This window comes from Haliotis rubra, unplaced genomic scaffold (genome assembly GCF_003918875.1).
Source record: "Haliotis rubra isolate DU_JTF1 unplaced genomic scaffold, ASM391887v1 Scf288, whole genome shotgun sequence".
Taxonomy (NCBI): domain Eukaryota; kingdom Metazoa; phylum Mollusca; class Gastropoda; order Lepetellida; family Haliotidae; genus Haliotis; species Haliotis rubra.
Genome location: NW_025766955.1, coordinates 920,632 through 936,714, shown reverse-complemented (window position 1 = coordinate 936,714; position 16,083 = coordinate 920,632). Strand labels below are relative to the sequence as shown.

At 42.1% G+C, this 16,083-nt stretch overlaps 1 long non-coding RNA gene across 1 annotated transcript; it reads left to right on the top strand.

The window, feature by feature from the left end:
- Nucleotides 1-3,207: 3,207 nt before the first annotated feature.
- On the top strand, nucleotides 3,208-15,671 carry LOC124281710. Its single transcript, XR_006899965.1, has 3 exons — nucleotides 3,208-3,352; nucleotides 3,815-3,818; nucleotides 15,661-15,671. It is a non-coding gene; the product is annotated as an uncharacterized LOC124281710 (long non-coding RNA).
- The last annotated feature ends 412 nt before the right edge of the window (nucleotides 15,672-16,083 follow it).

Below are 16,083 nucleotides of genomic sequence, written 5' to 3'. Positions count from 1 at the left end.
CATACAACACAACATGGAAACATGGGATTTTAAAAGATTTACTTGACTTTGGATTACGAGGCCGTTTGCCTCACTTTATATCCAACTTTTTAAATGACAGGCAATTTCAAGTCCGAGTGGGTTCAACCCTGTCTGACCATTACATTCAGGATCAGGGAGTCCCACAAGGCAGTATTTTGTCTGTTACATTGTTTAGTATCAAGATTAACAGTTTATCACAGGTTTTAACTGATTCAATTGATGGATCACTTTTTGTTGATGATTTTAATATTTCTTGTGGCGGTAAGAATATGCATACTATTGAACGGCAAATGCAGCTGTGTTTAAATAAAATACATAAATGGTGTCTTGAAAACGGCTTTAAATTTTCTAAATCCAAAACTAATTGTATACATTTTGTAGAAAATATAAACCGCATAAAGACCCGGAACTGTTCCTCAATGGCACTCCCATCAAAATTGTGAAGGAGGCCAGGTTCTTGGGCTTAATTTTTGACTCGCATCTAACTTTTCTTCCCCAAATCAAGTCACTAAAAACTAAATGCTTGAAGGCGCTTGACTTGTTGAAAGTCGTTTCCAATTCTAAGTGGGGAGGGGATCAAGCTACCCTCCTACAATTATATCGATCATTGGTACGTTCCAAACTTGATTATGGCTCCATCGTTTATGGTGGAGCCTGCAACAGTAATCTCAAACTTTTAGATTCTGTCCACCACCAAGGTCTAAGACTATGTCTTGGTTCCTTTAGAACTTCACCTGTTGACATACTTTACGTCGAGGCTGATGAGCCATCTCTTACACAACGCCGTATAAAATTAACTTTACAGTATATAACAAAACTTTATTCCAATGAGTTAAACCCTGCATATAACCGTGTCTTTAATCCACTTTATGAAGATCTGTATAACAAGAAGCCTTCTCTTGTTCCGCCTCTTGGTATAAGAGTGAAACCTTTCCTTTCTGCTGCTGGCATTGAGCTAGAGCATATAGCTCCTTCTCGTTTTCTTTCTTCTCCGCCTTGGCAATTGGTTAGGCCACAAGTTGACCTAACATTAACTACATTTAACAAATCAGAAACAAATGAATTGCAGTATAAACAAGAATTTAGTCAATTAAGAAATAAATATAATACATACAAATCCTTATTTACAGATGGGTCCAAGGATGGTGGCGCAGTGGCATGTGCCACTGTCATTGGATCCCGAACAATACCTTCTAGAATACCGGATAACAGCTCTATATTTACAGCAGAAGCAAACGCCATCTTAACAGCTCTTAAATATATTAATAAACACCGTAAATATAAACAATATATCATCTTTTCAGATTCTCTTTCGTGTCTTCAGGCTATTAAAAATCTTTCTTGCAAACATCCACTTTTATTAGAAATTATTGAATTGTACAATGAACTTGCTACTGGCCAATGCGACATCGTCTTCTGTTGGTTGCCCAGCCACGTTGGCATTTCTGGGAACACGATGGCTGATATTGCTGCTAAGGCAGCCCTCAACAAATCTGTGACACCACTTCTTATTCCATACTCTGATTATAAAGCCAGCATTAGAACATACATCCGTGATCTGATGCAAAAGAAGTGGGACACCCAAGTAGGTATTAATAAATTACATGCAATAAAACCCTACATTGGTTACACCTACTTGGGTTGTCAGTCCAGATTTGAAGAGGTCATTAACAAACGATGTCGCATTGGCCATTCCAGATATACTCATGAATATTTATTGAAAGGCGAAGATCCTCCGCTTTGTATCCCTTGTGATGAAAGGATCACAGTCAAGCATGTCTTGCTTGACTGCATTGAATATTCCATCACAAGGGATATCTATTTCAAATCCAAAACTCTGAAGGATCTTTTTAATAATGTCAGTTCTCATTTAATTATTGCATTTTTAAAACAATTAGATTTGTTGACTGATTTGTAAATAGCTAAATATTTTATTGTTGGTAGTTTATATTAGTAACTGAGATTGTTAGTGGCTGTACCCTCAAAGGGGGTTGACGTAGCGTAAAATTATTGTCCTCCTGAGGGGTACGTAAGTCCCAAAACTTTCAAAGTCAATTTAAGTGTACCAGGTTTTTAATCGTAGAATATGTGTGCTTTTAATTTATGGCTAGATTTCTCTTCTGTCGCCAATGGCTGAAGGGATGGTGTAAATCCAACTAGGGTCCATGCAGGTAGCAAAAGTACTGTAAGTCCCCATGGTTCCTAGTATGGTGATCTACCTTCAGTTGTTGGCGATCTATAGCCCGTTTTTATATTGTATTGTCTTCATAAATAAAATAGTTTTACATGTTCATGCTAGTTTTAGAATCCATCTGTGATACTCTGGTTATTTTACAGTCCTTCGATGACTGATTATTTAGCAACTTTAATTTATTGTTTATATAAAACATTTCTCGTCACTATATGGCTGAAATATTGCCGATGTGACGTTAAATATTAATTCACTCACTCACTCTAACATTCAGATGAATTATTTTCAGGTCAGTATGAATAAGAGGTCCCGGGTGGGGATGCACATCGAAAATTTGGGTAATGTTTATGTCGCTTTTCTTGTTGCTCAGGGGCGGTGGGGTAGCCTAATGGTTAAAGCGTTGGCTCGTCACGCCGAAGACCCGGGTTCGAATCCCCACATGGGCACAATGTGTGAAGCCCATTTCTTGTGTCCCCCGCCGTGATGTTGCTGGAATATTGCTAAAAGCGGCGTAAAACCAAACTCAATCAGTCAGTCAGTCTTGTTGCTCATGAGGCTGAACCGTAATGGATCGCCACAATAGTTTTGCTTAGAAATGCAGTCTATTTTACCTCGTCATTTATGACGTCCGAAGACGGCTAAGTTAACACGGCTAGGTTAACATGACACGTATCGTAGACATACCTACACAATCACTTATATTATATGTGTCGTCTTATATTAAACGGCCTTGGCCTACCTCTCAACACTTTGTTATTTATTATGTGAGCTAGGTTATGTAACTCGCAAACATCAGACATACAATTTGTGCAATGTTTGTGTCGCTTTTCTTGAGGCTCATGAGGCTGAACCGTAATGCATCGCCACAATAGTTCTGCTTAAAAATGCAGTCTTTGTATCTCTAATGTTCAGCAATTAACAAAGTTGAGGTCACCCTGCCTCACCAGTGGGACACGTAACAAACTTTGTCCTTGGCCCAAAGTAATAACAGGGCCTACCGTGTAGAATCTCTCAGCAGCAGTAAAAGTGGCAGCCATAAAAGTGTCAGCCACAAAATCAGTATGACACCTTCCACCCTCCAGAAAATCTTGTCGCCTTGGAACTAGCCACAGAATGTCCAGGTTACTGACAACAAACAAGGTGAGTGAGTTAGAGGTTTGTTTTACGCCGCACTCAGCAATATTCCAGCTATATGGCGGCGGTCTGTAAATAATCGTGTCTGAACCAGACAATCCAGTAATCAACAGCATGAGCATCGATCTGCGCAATTGGGAACCGATGACATGTGTCAACCAAGTCAGCGAGCCTGACCACCCGATCCCTTTAGTCGCATCTTAGTACAAGCATAGTCGCCTATTGTGGCAAGCATGGGTTGTTGAATATATAATCTACCCCGGTATGAGGACGTGGGTGACAAGTATCCAGATTGAGATTAACCGTATAAAGTGCTTGAGAATGGTGCAAACTGTAAATTTACTGTACATAAACAAACAAAGGGGCAGGGTTCAAAGCACGAGCTTGAACATGAACCATGGAAAGTTATACATTTTTTATATACATAGTGTAACTGAAATATTACTATATTACGGTTAAAGAGAGCAGATATGTATTTCATTTAGATGAACATTTTTTTAAATATGTAGCTGATATAACAATAAGTGTGGTTAAGTATTCAGAGGAAACAGCAAAGTGTGACAATGGCGAGTGACTTCATGTAACAACCATTCTCTCTCAACTCTGATCGATATTGTCCTCCGAAGACTGACGGACTGAGTTTAGTTTTACGTCGCTTTTAGCAATATTCCAGTAATATCATGATATCATGGCGGGGGACACCAGAAATGGGCTTCACACATTGTGCCCATGTGGGGAATCGAACCCGGGTCTTCGGCGTGACGAGCCGACGCTTTAACCACTAGGCTGCCCCACCGCCCCTGTCCTCCGAAGAGGGTACTTAAGAACACATCGTTCAATGTTTGTTGATCATTGCCAGAATGTTAATCGTAGAATGTTTGTAATTTAATTTATGGCTAAATTGCTCAAAATTCGCCAACAGCTGAGGATATGATATAAATCCAGCTAGGGACCATGCAGGTAGCAAAAGTAACGGAAGTCCCCATGGTCCCTAGGATGGTGATCTACCTTCAGTTGGTGGCGATCTATAGCCCAATTTTAGAAAACAAAATTGAAACGATTTAGCATTTTACTCTGAACTCAAAGTAGTTTTATTAATGTGTGATAATCTAGTCGTTATACTGTCCTCTGCTTTAATAGTGTTATTAAAAAGTATATAATAGTCTATATACTTCTACTTAGTATATACCATTTTTGTCGTCACGATATGGCTGAAATATTGCCGATGTGACGATAAATATTAACTCACTCACTCACTCACTTAGTATATACCAGTTTTGTCGTCACGATATGGCTGAAATATTGCCGATGTGACTTAAAATTGTAACTCACTCGCTCACTTGCACATTTTGTTTCCTGAAGTTTGTGATGCATGTATTGCAGATTTTGCGTTTTTGGGAGTACCAAGATAAAAAGTCAACCAAATAGGGATCGTGAGGCTGGAACATAGCAACACAAATATGCTTGAGGTTGACAGATAAAATGTAGAAAAATAAAACATAACAACAGCTGCATTTGTATCATATTCTACTGAGGCTGACTACATTTTGAACGACCTTCGTAGATATACCCGTCAGAACACACACACACACACACACACACACACACACCGACTCCACATGCATTTAAGTGTGTTAGATATACCCGTTAGAATACCCCCTCTCTATATGTTTACATATCAAAACCTCAACAGATATTTGCCCCCAAAACATCGAGAGGATAGTTGGAGATTTTATATCGATTATATATCAGGACGAATATTATTTTCCATAAGTATATTTATCAATCTGAAGGTCGCCCAATTCAATTGGTGTCCGCACATCCTCCCAACGCACCTGGGTACTACTTTTAAGCAAAATTTGTCAATTCTTTCTTGAGTTATCGTCCTAACAAGCTTATATGATGTATGAAATGCAACGAAAAACGAACACACGCGTATTTACGAACGATTAAAACTGTTATTACAATTTACGTCAATATTTATTACATTTTACCGCAACAAAAATTATTACAATTTACGTCAATTTTATTACAACTTGCGTATTACAATTTACACCAATTTTTATTACAATTTACGTTTTTATTACAATTTACGCCAAGGGTTATTACTGCAATTATTACATTTTACGTTTTATTACAATTTACGTTGTAACACAGGTCCTAGTGAAAAAAACACCTGTAAAGACGCTTCCATCCAAACCTGAAATGGGTGGGATGAAATTTTACATCGCATCAGTAATATTACAGCCATATCGGGATGAGAACACCATGGATTATTAAATGTATGTCTACAAGGGACAATAAAACAGTAGGGTAGGTGTCACAATTGTAGGTATAAAACCAACTATACTAGCCACATAAAGAAACTGTGCATTGTCAAAATATTATCCCAGTTGATAAGTACGATAACAATGTCAAAGGTACATATAAACTTTAATGGAGGGATCATGAGACCATAACAAGTCGGGAGAATTTCAGTTGAAAAGTCAATCACAATGACGTCACGAGTCCACAAGCGAGACAGGGGTCAAACGACCATGTCACAAGCTCAAAAACGGGTATGTCCACCATCGGCAATGAGAACAGCAGTGCATCGACGACGCATAGGGCCTATCAAACTTGCAAGGAAGGCTTGTGGGATGTCACGCCAGATTCTCTCAAGTTCTGTTGCAAGGTCAAGGACGATATCTGGCGGATGAGGAAGACGGCGTAGACGTCGATCCATCTCGTCCCAAACATGCTCTATCGGGGAGAGATCCGGTGAATTTGCAAGCCAAGGCAGTAAGTCAACGTTGTGGTGTTGCAAGAAATCCATAGCAACCCTTGCCGTATGAGGGCGGGCATTGTCCTGTTGGAATGTTAACCCATGGCCATGACGTTGCAGAAAAGGAATTGCTACAGGTCGAAGAATCTGATCCCTGTAGCCCACACCAGTTAAGTTGCCCTGAACAATCACCAAAGGAGTTCTTTGGCGTGCTGTTATTCCACCCTAATCATCACGGAACCACCCCCAAAGCGATTCCTCTCCAAGACACAGGCCTGTGCATAACGTTCTCCCACGCGTCTATAGGCACCTTGACGTCCATCACTATGGGAAATGTTAAACCTGGATTCATCTGTAAAAACATTTCTCTACCAAAACAAGGGTCTGCGGACATGATTTCGGCACCACATTCGGCGAGCTTGTTGATGACGTTGTGTCAGGATAGGCTGTATGGCGGGACGTCGTGGTCTGATCCCGTGATGACGTAAACGTTGTCGAACCGTGTTGGGGTGGATACGGCGAAGTCCTTGGATGGTTCGGGCAGTCATCACTGCAGTCTGAAATCTGTGGCGAAGATGGGTCACCCTTATTCATCTGTCCTGTCTTGTTGTTGTTACACGTTGGACGTCCAGAACGTGGCCGATCGATGACGTCATTTGTGTTCTGGTAGCGTCTCACCAGTGCAGAAATGGTGTTCCGGTGGCAGTGGAAATGTGCAGCCACTTGTCGTTGAGACATTCCCCCACGGACCATCCCAATGGCCTCATGACGTTGTGCAGACGTGAGCCTAGGCATGCTATGCGTTTCAATAGTCGTTTAATATTGTGAACGATCGCAAGGGCAGGGGTTGAACCTTCCAAAGTGACAGTATTGTGTGGCATTCATTTGCTCTGTTTCTCTTTCCCGGACTGCACGTGCAACAACGTATTGCACGTCTCAAGGACGAACCCACTGACGTCACGGAACGTGACACGTGCATGCATGTTGGATACATGTCACTAATCTCTGAGTTTAAATCCTTATGTGTCTACACAGGTTTGATAAATTTGGATTTTAATTTTTTGTATGCACAGTTTCTTTATGTGCCTAGTATATATCGATATTAAAAAATAGAGCATGTTTCAACACATCATTTAGTGTACATTAAAACAAGGCTGTAGGCCACTAGCAAACAAAGTTACAAAATTGAAGTGTGTTTTGTTTTTAAGTGGTGTAATTTTAATGTATTTCGTTATATACTTTACATGATTAGCAGAACAGTGCAGTCAGTTTATATCTGATGTTCATAGAGAAAATGGAACAGTAAGAGAAATCAATGCCACATAGTCTGATGCGGAAAATGTCTCCAATATCATCTACAAAACTTTGACAGATTTTGAAATAGTTTGACAATCATCAGTGACGAACCTGTATGTCAAGTAGTACCGCACCTGTATGGCAAGTAGTAACGCACCTGTATGGCAAGTAGTAACGCACCTGTATGGCAAGTAGTAACGCACCTGTATGGCAAGTAGTAACGCACCTGTATGGCAAGTAGTAACGCACCTGTATGGCAAGGAGTAACGCACCTGTATGTCAAGTAGTACCGCACCTGTATGGCAAGACGTAACGCACTTGTATGGCAAGTAGTAATACACCTGTATGGCAAGTAGTAACGCACCTGTATGGCAAGTAGTAACTGCACCTGTATGGCAAGTAGTAACGCACCAAGTAGTAACGCACCTGCATGGCAAGTAGTAACGCACCTGTATGGCAAGTAGTAACGCACCTGTATGGCAAGTAGTAATGCACCTGTATCTCAAGTCAGTAACGCACCTGTATGTCAAGAAGTAACGCACCTGTATGTCTACACCTGTATGTAAGTAGTAACGCACCTGTATGTCAAGTAGTAACGCACCTGTATGGCGCAAGTAGTAACGCACCTGTATGGCAAGTAGTAATGCACCTGTATGGCAAGTAGTAACGCACCATGGCAAGTAGTAACGCACCTGTATGGCAAGTAGTAACGCACCTGTATGGCAAGTAGTAACGCACCTGTATGGCAAGTAGTAACGCACCTGTATGGCAAGGAGTAACGCACCTGTATGTCAAGTAGTAACGCACCTGTATGGCAAGTAGTAACGCACCTGTATGGCAAGTAGTAACGCACCTGTATGGCAAGTAGTAACGCACCTGTATGGCAAGTAGTAACGCACCTGTATGTCAAGTAGTAACGCGCTTGTATGGCAAGTAGTAACGCACCTGTATGGCAAGTCAGTAACGCACCTGTATGGCAAGTATTAACGCACCTGAAAAGTAGTAACGCACCTGTATGTCAAGTAGTAACGCACCTGTATGTCAAGTAGTAACGCACCTGTATCGCAAGTAGTAACGCACCTGTATGGCAAGTAGTAACGCACCTGTATGTCAAGTAGATGTTACGCACCTGTATGGCAAAGTAGTGACGCACCTTTAACGCACCTGTATGGCAAGTAGTAACGCACCTGTATGGCAAGTAGTAACGCACCTGTATGGCAAGTAGTAACGCACCTGTATATCTAGTTTTAACGCACCTGTATGTAACGCAAGTAGTAACGCACCTGTATGGCAAGTAGTAATACACCTGTATGGCAAGTAGTAACGCACCTGTATGGCAAGTAGTAACGCACCTGTATGGCAAGTAGTAATGCACCTGTATGGCCAGTAGTCTCACCTGTCAAGTAGTACGCCCCTGTATGTCAAGAAGTAACGCATCTGCATGGCAAGTAGTAATACACCTGTATGGCAAGTAGTAACGCACCTGTATGGCAAGTAGTAACGCACCTGTATGGCAAGTAGTAATGCACCTGTATGGCAAGTAGTAACGCACCAAGTAGTAACGCACCTGCATGGCAAGTAGTAATACACCTGTATGGCAAGTAGTAACGCACCTGTATGGCAAGTAGTAACGCACCTGTATGGCAAGTAGTAACGCACCAAGTAGTAACGCACCTGTATGGCAAGTAGTAACGCACCTGTATGGCAAGTAGTAACGCACCTGTATGGCAAGTAGTAACGCCACTGTATGGCAAGTAGTAACGCACCTGTATGGCAAGTAACGTCCCACTGTATGGCAAGTAGTAATGCACCTGTATGGCAAGTAGTAACGCACCTGTATGGCAAGTAGTAACGCACCTGTATGGCAAGTAGTAATGCACCTGTATGGCAAGTAGTAACGCACCAAGTAGTAACGCACCTGCATGGCAAGTAGTAATACACCTGTATGGCAAGTAGTAACGCACGTGTATCGCAAGTAGTAGTAACGCCACCTGTATGTCAAGTAGTAACGCACCTGTATGTCAAGATGTTACAGTACCTGTATGGCAAGAGTGAACGCACCTTTCTTGGCAAGTAGTAACGCACCTGTATGGCAAGTAGTAATACACCTGTATGGCAAGTAGTAACGCACCTGTAACGCACCTGCATGGCAAGTAGTAACGCACCTGTATGGCAAGTAGTAATGCACCCTGTATGGCAAGTCAGTAACGCACCTGTATGTCAAGTAGTAACGCATCTGTATGTCTAGTAGTAACACACTTTTAATGTCCTGTATGGCAGTAGTAACGCACCTGTATGGCAAGTAGTAATGCACCTGTATGGCAAGTAGTAACGCACCTGTATGGCAAGTAGTAACGCACCTGTATGGCAAGTAGTAACGCACCTGTATGGCAAGTAGTAATACACCTGTATGGCAAGTAGTAACGCACCTGTATGGCAAGTAGTAATGCACCAGTTTCTCAAGTCATAACGCCCTGTATGTCAAGAAGTAACGCACCTGTATGGCGTCTAGTAGTAACACACCACCATGGCATGTCCAGTAGTAACGCACCTGTATGGCAAGTAGTAACGCACCTGTATGGCAAGTAACGCACCTGTATGGCAAGTAACGCACCTGTATGGCAAGTAGTAACGCACCTGTATGGCAAGTAGTCCGCACCTGTATGTCAAGTAGTAACGCACCTGTATGGCAAGTAGTAACGCACCTGTATGGCAAGTAGTAACGCACCTGTATGGCAAGTAGTAACGCACCTGTATGGCAAGTAGTAACGCACCTGTATATCAAGTAGTAACGCACCTGTATGGCAAGTAGTAACGCACCTGTATGGCAAGTAGTAACGCACCTGTATGTCAAGTAGTAACGCACCTGTATGGCAAGTAGTAATACACCTGTATGGCAAGTAGTAACGCACCTGTATGGCAAGTAGTAACGCACCTGTATGGCAAGTAGTAACGCACCAAGTAGTAACGCACCTGCATGGCAAGTAGTAACGCACCTGTATGGCAAGTAGTAACGCACCTGTATGGCAAGTAGTAACGCACCTGTATGGCAAGTAGTAACGCACCTGTATGTCAAGTAGTAACGCACCTGTATGGCAAGTAGTAACGCACCTGTATGTCAAGTAGTAACACCACTGTATGGCAAGTAGTAACGCACCTGTATGGCAAGTAGTCCCACTGTATGTCAAGTAGTAACGCGCTTGTATGGCAAGAAGTAACGCACCTGTATGTCAATCAGTAACGCACGTGTATGGCAAGTAGTAACGCCGCTGTATGAAAAGTAGTAACGCACCTGTATGTCAAGTAGTAACGCACCTGTATGTCAATCAGTAACGCACGTGTATCGCAAGTAGTAACGCCACTGTATGTCAAGTAGTAACGCACCTGTATGTCAAGATGTTACACACCTGTATGGCAAAGAGTGACGCACCTTTCTGTCAAGTAGTAACGCACCTGTATGGCAAGAAGTAACGCACCTGTATGGCAAGTAGTAACGCACCTGTATGTCTAGTATTAACGCACCTGTATGGCAAGTAGTAACGCACCTGTATGGCAAGTAGTAATACACCTGTATGGCAAGTAGTAACGCACCTGTATATCAAGTAGTAACGCATCTGTATGTCTAGTAGTAACACACTTTTATGTCTAGTAGTAACGCACCTGTATGGCAAGTAGTAACGCACTTTTATGTCTAGTAGTAACGCACCTGTATGGCAAGTAGTAACGCACCTGTATGGCAAGTAGTAACGCACCTGTATGGCAAGTAGTAACGCACCTGTATGGCAAGTAGTAACGCACCTGTATGGCAAGTAGTAATACATCTGTATGGCAAGTAGTAACGCACCTGTATGGCAAGTAGTAATGCACCAGTTTCTCAAGTCATAACGCACCTGTATGTCAAGTAGTAACGCATCTGTATGTCTAGTAGTAACACACTTTTATGTCTAGTAGTAACGCACCTGTATGGCAAGTAGTAATGCACCTGTATGGCAAGTAGTAACGCCACTGTATTTCAAGTAGTAACGCACCTGTATGGCAAGTAGTCCCACTGTATGTCAAGTAGTAACGCGCTTGTATGGCAAGAAGTAACGCACCTGTATGGCAAGTAGTAACACACCTGTATGGCAACTAGTAACGCACATGTATGTCAAGTAGTAGCGCACCTGTATATCTAGTTTTAACGCACCTGTATGGCAAGTAGTAACGCACCTGTATGGCAAGTAGTAACGCACCTGTATGTCAAGTAACGCACGTGTATGGCACACCTGTATGGCAAGTAGTAACGCACCTGTATGGCAAGTAGTAACGCACCTGTATGGCAAGTAGTAATGCACCAGTTTCTCAAGTCATAACGCCCATGTATGTCAAGAAGTAACGCATCTGTATGTCTAGTAGTAACACACTTTTATGTCTAGTAGTAACGCACCTGTATGGCAAGTAGTAACGCACCTGTATGGCAAGTAGTAACGCACCTGTATGGCAAGTAGTAACGCACCTGTATGTCAAGTAGTAACACCACCTGTATGGCAAGTAGTAACGCACCTGTATGGCAAGTAGTCCCACTGTATGTCAAGTAGTAACGCGCTTGTATGGCAAGAAGTAACGCACCTGTATGTCAATCAGTAACGCACGTGTATGGCAAGTAGTAACGCCGCTGTATGAAAGTAGTAACGCACCTGTATGTCAAGTAGTAACGCACCTGTATGTCAATCAGTAACGCACGTGTATCGCAAGTAGTAACGCCACTGTATGTCAAGTAGTAACGCACCTGTATGGCAAGATGTTACGCACCTGTATGGCAAAGTGACGCACCTTTCTGTCAAGTAGTAACGCACCTGTATGGCAAGAAGTAACGCACCTGTATGGCAAGTAGTAACGCACCTGTATATCTAGTTTTAACGCACCTGTATGGCAAGTAGTAACGCACCTGTATGGCAAGTAGTAATACACCTGTATGGCAAGTAGTAACGCACCTGTATATCAAGTAGTAACGCACCTGTATGGCAAGTAGTAATGCACCAGTTTCTCAAGTCATAACGCCCCTGTATGTCAAGTAGTAACGCATCTGTATGTCTAGTAGTAACACACTTTTATGTCTAGTAGTAACGCACCTGTATGGCAAGTAGTAATGCACCTGTATGGCAAGTAGTAACGCACCTGTATGGCAAGTAGTAACGCACCTGTATGGCAAGTAGTAACGCACCTGTATGGCAAGTAGTAATACATCTGTATGGCAAGTAGTAACGCACCTGTATGGCAAGAAGTAACGCACCAGTTTCTCAAGTCGTAACACACCTGTATGGCAACTAGTAACGCACATGTATGTCAAGTAGTAGCGCACCTGTATATCTAGTTTTAACGCACCTGTATGGCAAGTAGTAACGCACCTGTATGGCAAGTAGTAACGCACCTGTATGTCAATCAGTAACGCACGTGTATGGCAAGTAGTAACGCCACTGTATGACAAGTAGTAACGCACCTGTATGTCAAGTAGTAACGCACCTGTATGTCAATCAGTAACGCACGTGTATGGCAAGTAGTAACGCCACTGTATGTCAAGTAGTAACGCACCTGTATGTCAAGATGTTACGCACCTGTATGTCAAGTAGTTGTGTGAAGTCGGGGACGAGGAAGTATAGAAGGCCGTCTGTGGCTCCAGGGTTTAGCAATGTCGTGATGAAGATAGCGCAGTGACATACACAACCTAGTTTCAAAGAATACTTTATAGCGTATCCTGAAAACGTTTCAAAACAATAGCCATACGTCTTTAAATATGTATCGGACATATACCTTTCTAGCTGATCATATAGTTTCCCCAGACTAGTGGAGTCCTACAGTTCTGCGTTGTCTTACCTTGCCCGCGGACCTAATTCCATGGGTCAGACATAGAAAGATCAGCACATATGATGCAAAGAGGCACCCAACTATATGCCACTGTACAGACCCCACGTCATCCAACCCGGTCGAGATACTCAGTACATCATACCTGAAAATAGAAATGCTTTGCCATAGGAAAACGAAACTGCAATTCCGACTATATCATAGGATTGCGTTTATGCGTCACGTACCTGGCCTTAATCACAAGGCCTGAAGCTTTTCATACATACTGAGTCAACTGCAAAGAAACGTTTCGGCTCTGTGCAGTTAGGATGTTTAGACAACTTCCAACAGTAGTCTGGATTCAAGAACGGAGACAGGTCTCTTTCAGTACATGCTACAATGACAATAGTCTAAAGTTTGGAATACTACAGCACAGAACCGACTCAATAGGAATTAACAAAACCAGCATGATGGTAGACATAAAATATATTAACAAGAGCAATTGATGAAGCCAGTTGAGTCGGAAGAAATTAAACGTAATAGTATACATGATAATATACATGATAGTTCATAAAATAAATAACCAACTGTGTCTGAAGTGCATTGAATTTCTAATGCCTCTGGCTTCACGTTGTCAGCGATGTGCACTGTCGGGGATGCTCGCTCGCTCACTCATCAGGCATATACCGTTGATTTTGATTATAAAGGACATGCAAATGTAATAATATTACATAGGAAGTTAAACTGGTTGAGTTCTTGTATTCAAATGAATGTCTGGATGACATATTCTGAAAAGTAATTAAAATGGTATTTTGGTTAGACCGTTCACGAGGGGTTTATGTAAGGTTCTGAGTCGGATTCCGTTGGTTGTATTGCTTGTTATAATTTGTCATCATAATGTCTACACATAATATCCACCATACTAAGGTCCACACACCTGTAACGTGTATGTTTGGTCTCCTGGGTCTGGGATTAACAGGGCTTCTCTTGTTGGGATAACACATCCTTTCAATGCAGAACAATTCTTGTTAGACGTTAGGTGTGTTTACAATCACTGACTTGCATTCATTTACACGACGTTTAGCAAGAATGGTGCTTACCCTTTCAGTTAGAAATTAGTCATCAACAGAGCATACCCAGTGATGTCCGTGTCGTTATAAATGTACTCTATATAATTGAGAGTGGGGTGGCCCAAATACAGTATGCAAGCCTGGAGAGTGTTTTCAGTTAGAAGAATGTCATCAACAGAGCATACCCAGTGATGTCCGTGTCGTCATAAATATACTACATATAACTGAGAGTGGAGTGACACAAATACAGTATGCAAGCCTGGAGGGTGTTTTCAGTTAGAAGAATGTCATCAACAGAGCATACCCAGTGATGTCCGTGTCGTCATACATATACTACATATAACTGAGAGTGGAGTGACACAAATACAGTATGCAAGCCTGGAGAGTGTTTTCAGTTAGAAGAATGTCATCAACAGAGCATACCCAGTGATGTCCGTGTCGTCATAAATATACTACATATAACTGAGAGTGGAGTGACACAAATACAGTATGCAAGCCTGGAGAGTGTTTTCAGTTAGAAGTATGTCATCAACAGAGCATACCCAGTGATGTCCGTGTCGTCACAACTATACCACATATAACTGAGAGTGGAGTGACACAAATACAGTATGCAAGCCTGGAGAGTGTTTTGAAGAATGTACAATGCACGATGCTCATTCAGTCGCCATAATACGTAGCGGTTGTTACTCTCTTACTGCCAACACTCCTCAGACGTCGAGTGAGCGAGCGTGACATTTTCCCAACGCTGTGGGACAGGGACGGTTATGTTAACAGTCGGGGTAGTTTCGTTGTTGCTCCTGTGGGTGACGTTCCTCAAGTCTTCCACACACAGGTCGGTGTTCCAGTCGTTGCCACAGGTTGTCCAAGGCAGGACGCTGGAGCAGGACTTCACCATGTAGTAGATGGGCCAGGCCAGATACAGGTTGTAATAAGGCATAGAGAGGAATGTAAGTACTACACAACCAGTACCAATCTCTGTGGAAGACATGGAGACATCTTCACTTCCATAACTCACAAATTTAGTCTGATTGATTTGAATACAACGGTAAAAAGATGTACATTATATTACTTCAAAACATTTAGTATTCCTGAACAATTTGGTTGAAAATATAAACATCCAACTTTGTTCCAAACCTGTATTTTACAAAGCATCCGTTGGGCTTTGAATAAGAAACATCAAAGCGTGAAAACCTTTCCCTGATCATAGGACGTCTGTGGTCGACGCCATCTGTACGATTCCGACTGTATCAAGAGTATTGGGTGATCAGCTGATCAAAGGTGGAATAAAGTAAAAGGAACACCCGAGCAAGGAAAGGATTAGTGTTTATTTACAAAACATCTACATGCTGAGTCCATGGCTGAAGCAGTCGCTGCAGGAGAAGCGGAACACAAATCGTGGGTACAGATGTTGTAACAGGTTAGGTGTGGGGGACGTGGTCGTCAGCATATTTGATTTCCCATCCCAACCGTCATGATCAGTTTCATAGAGATATTGCAAATAAAAACGTATTTCAAAGAAAGCTCTCACTGATAAGACATGTCAATGGGCATATGCTTGATAAATGCTTTAACGCTTGTCAGATTTGACAGTATATCGATTCTTACAAATTCTAGCTTTTAATTAACCTAATTCAAAAGATAATTACAATAAGCGTATGCGGAACGAATAACGCTGCTAGGGGTCTTATGCCCAAACGCGGTAACTAACGTGTATGGACCGGACTCATTATACTCTACAAACAAAAAGCATGGTAACACCCTTAAAATTTGATAGTCATATAGAAACT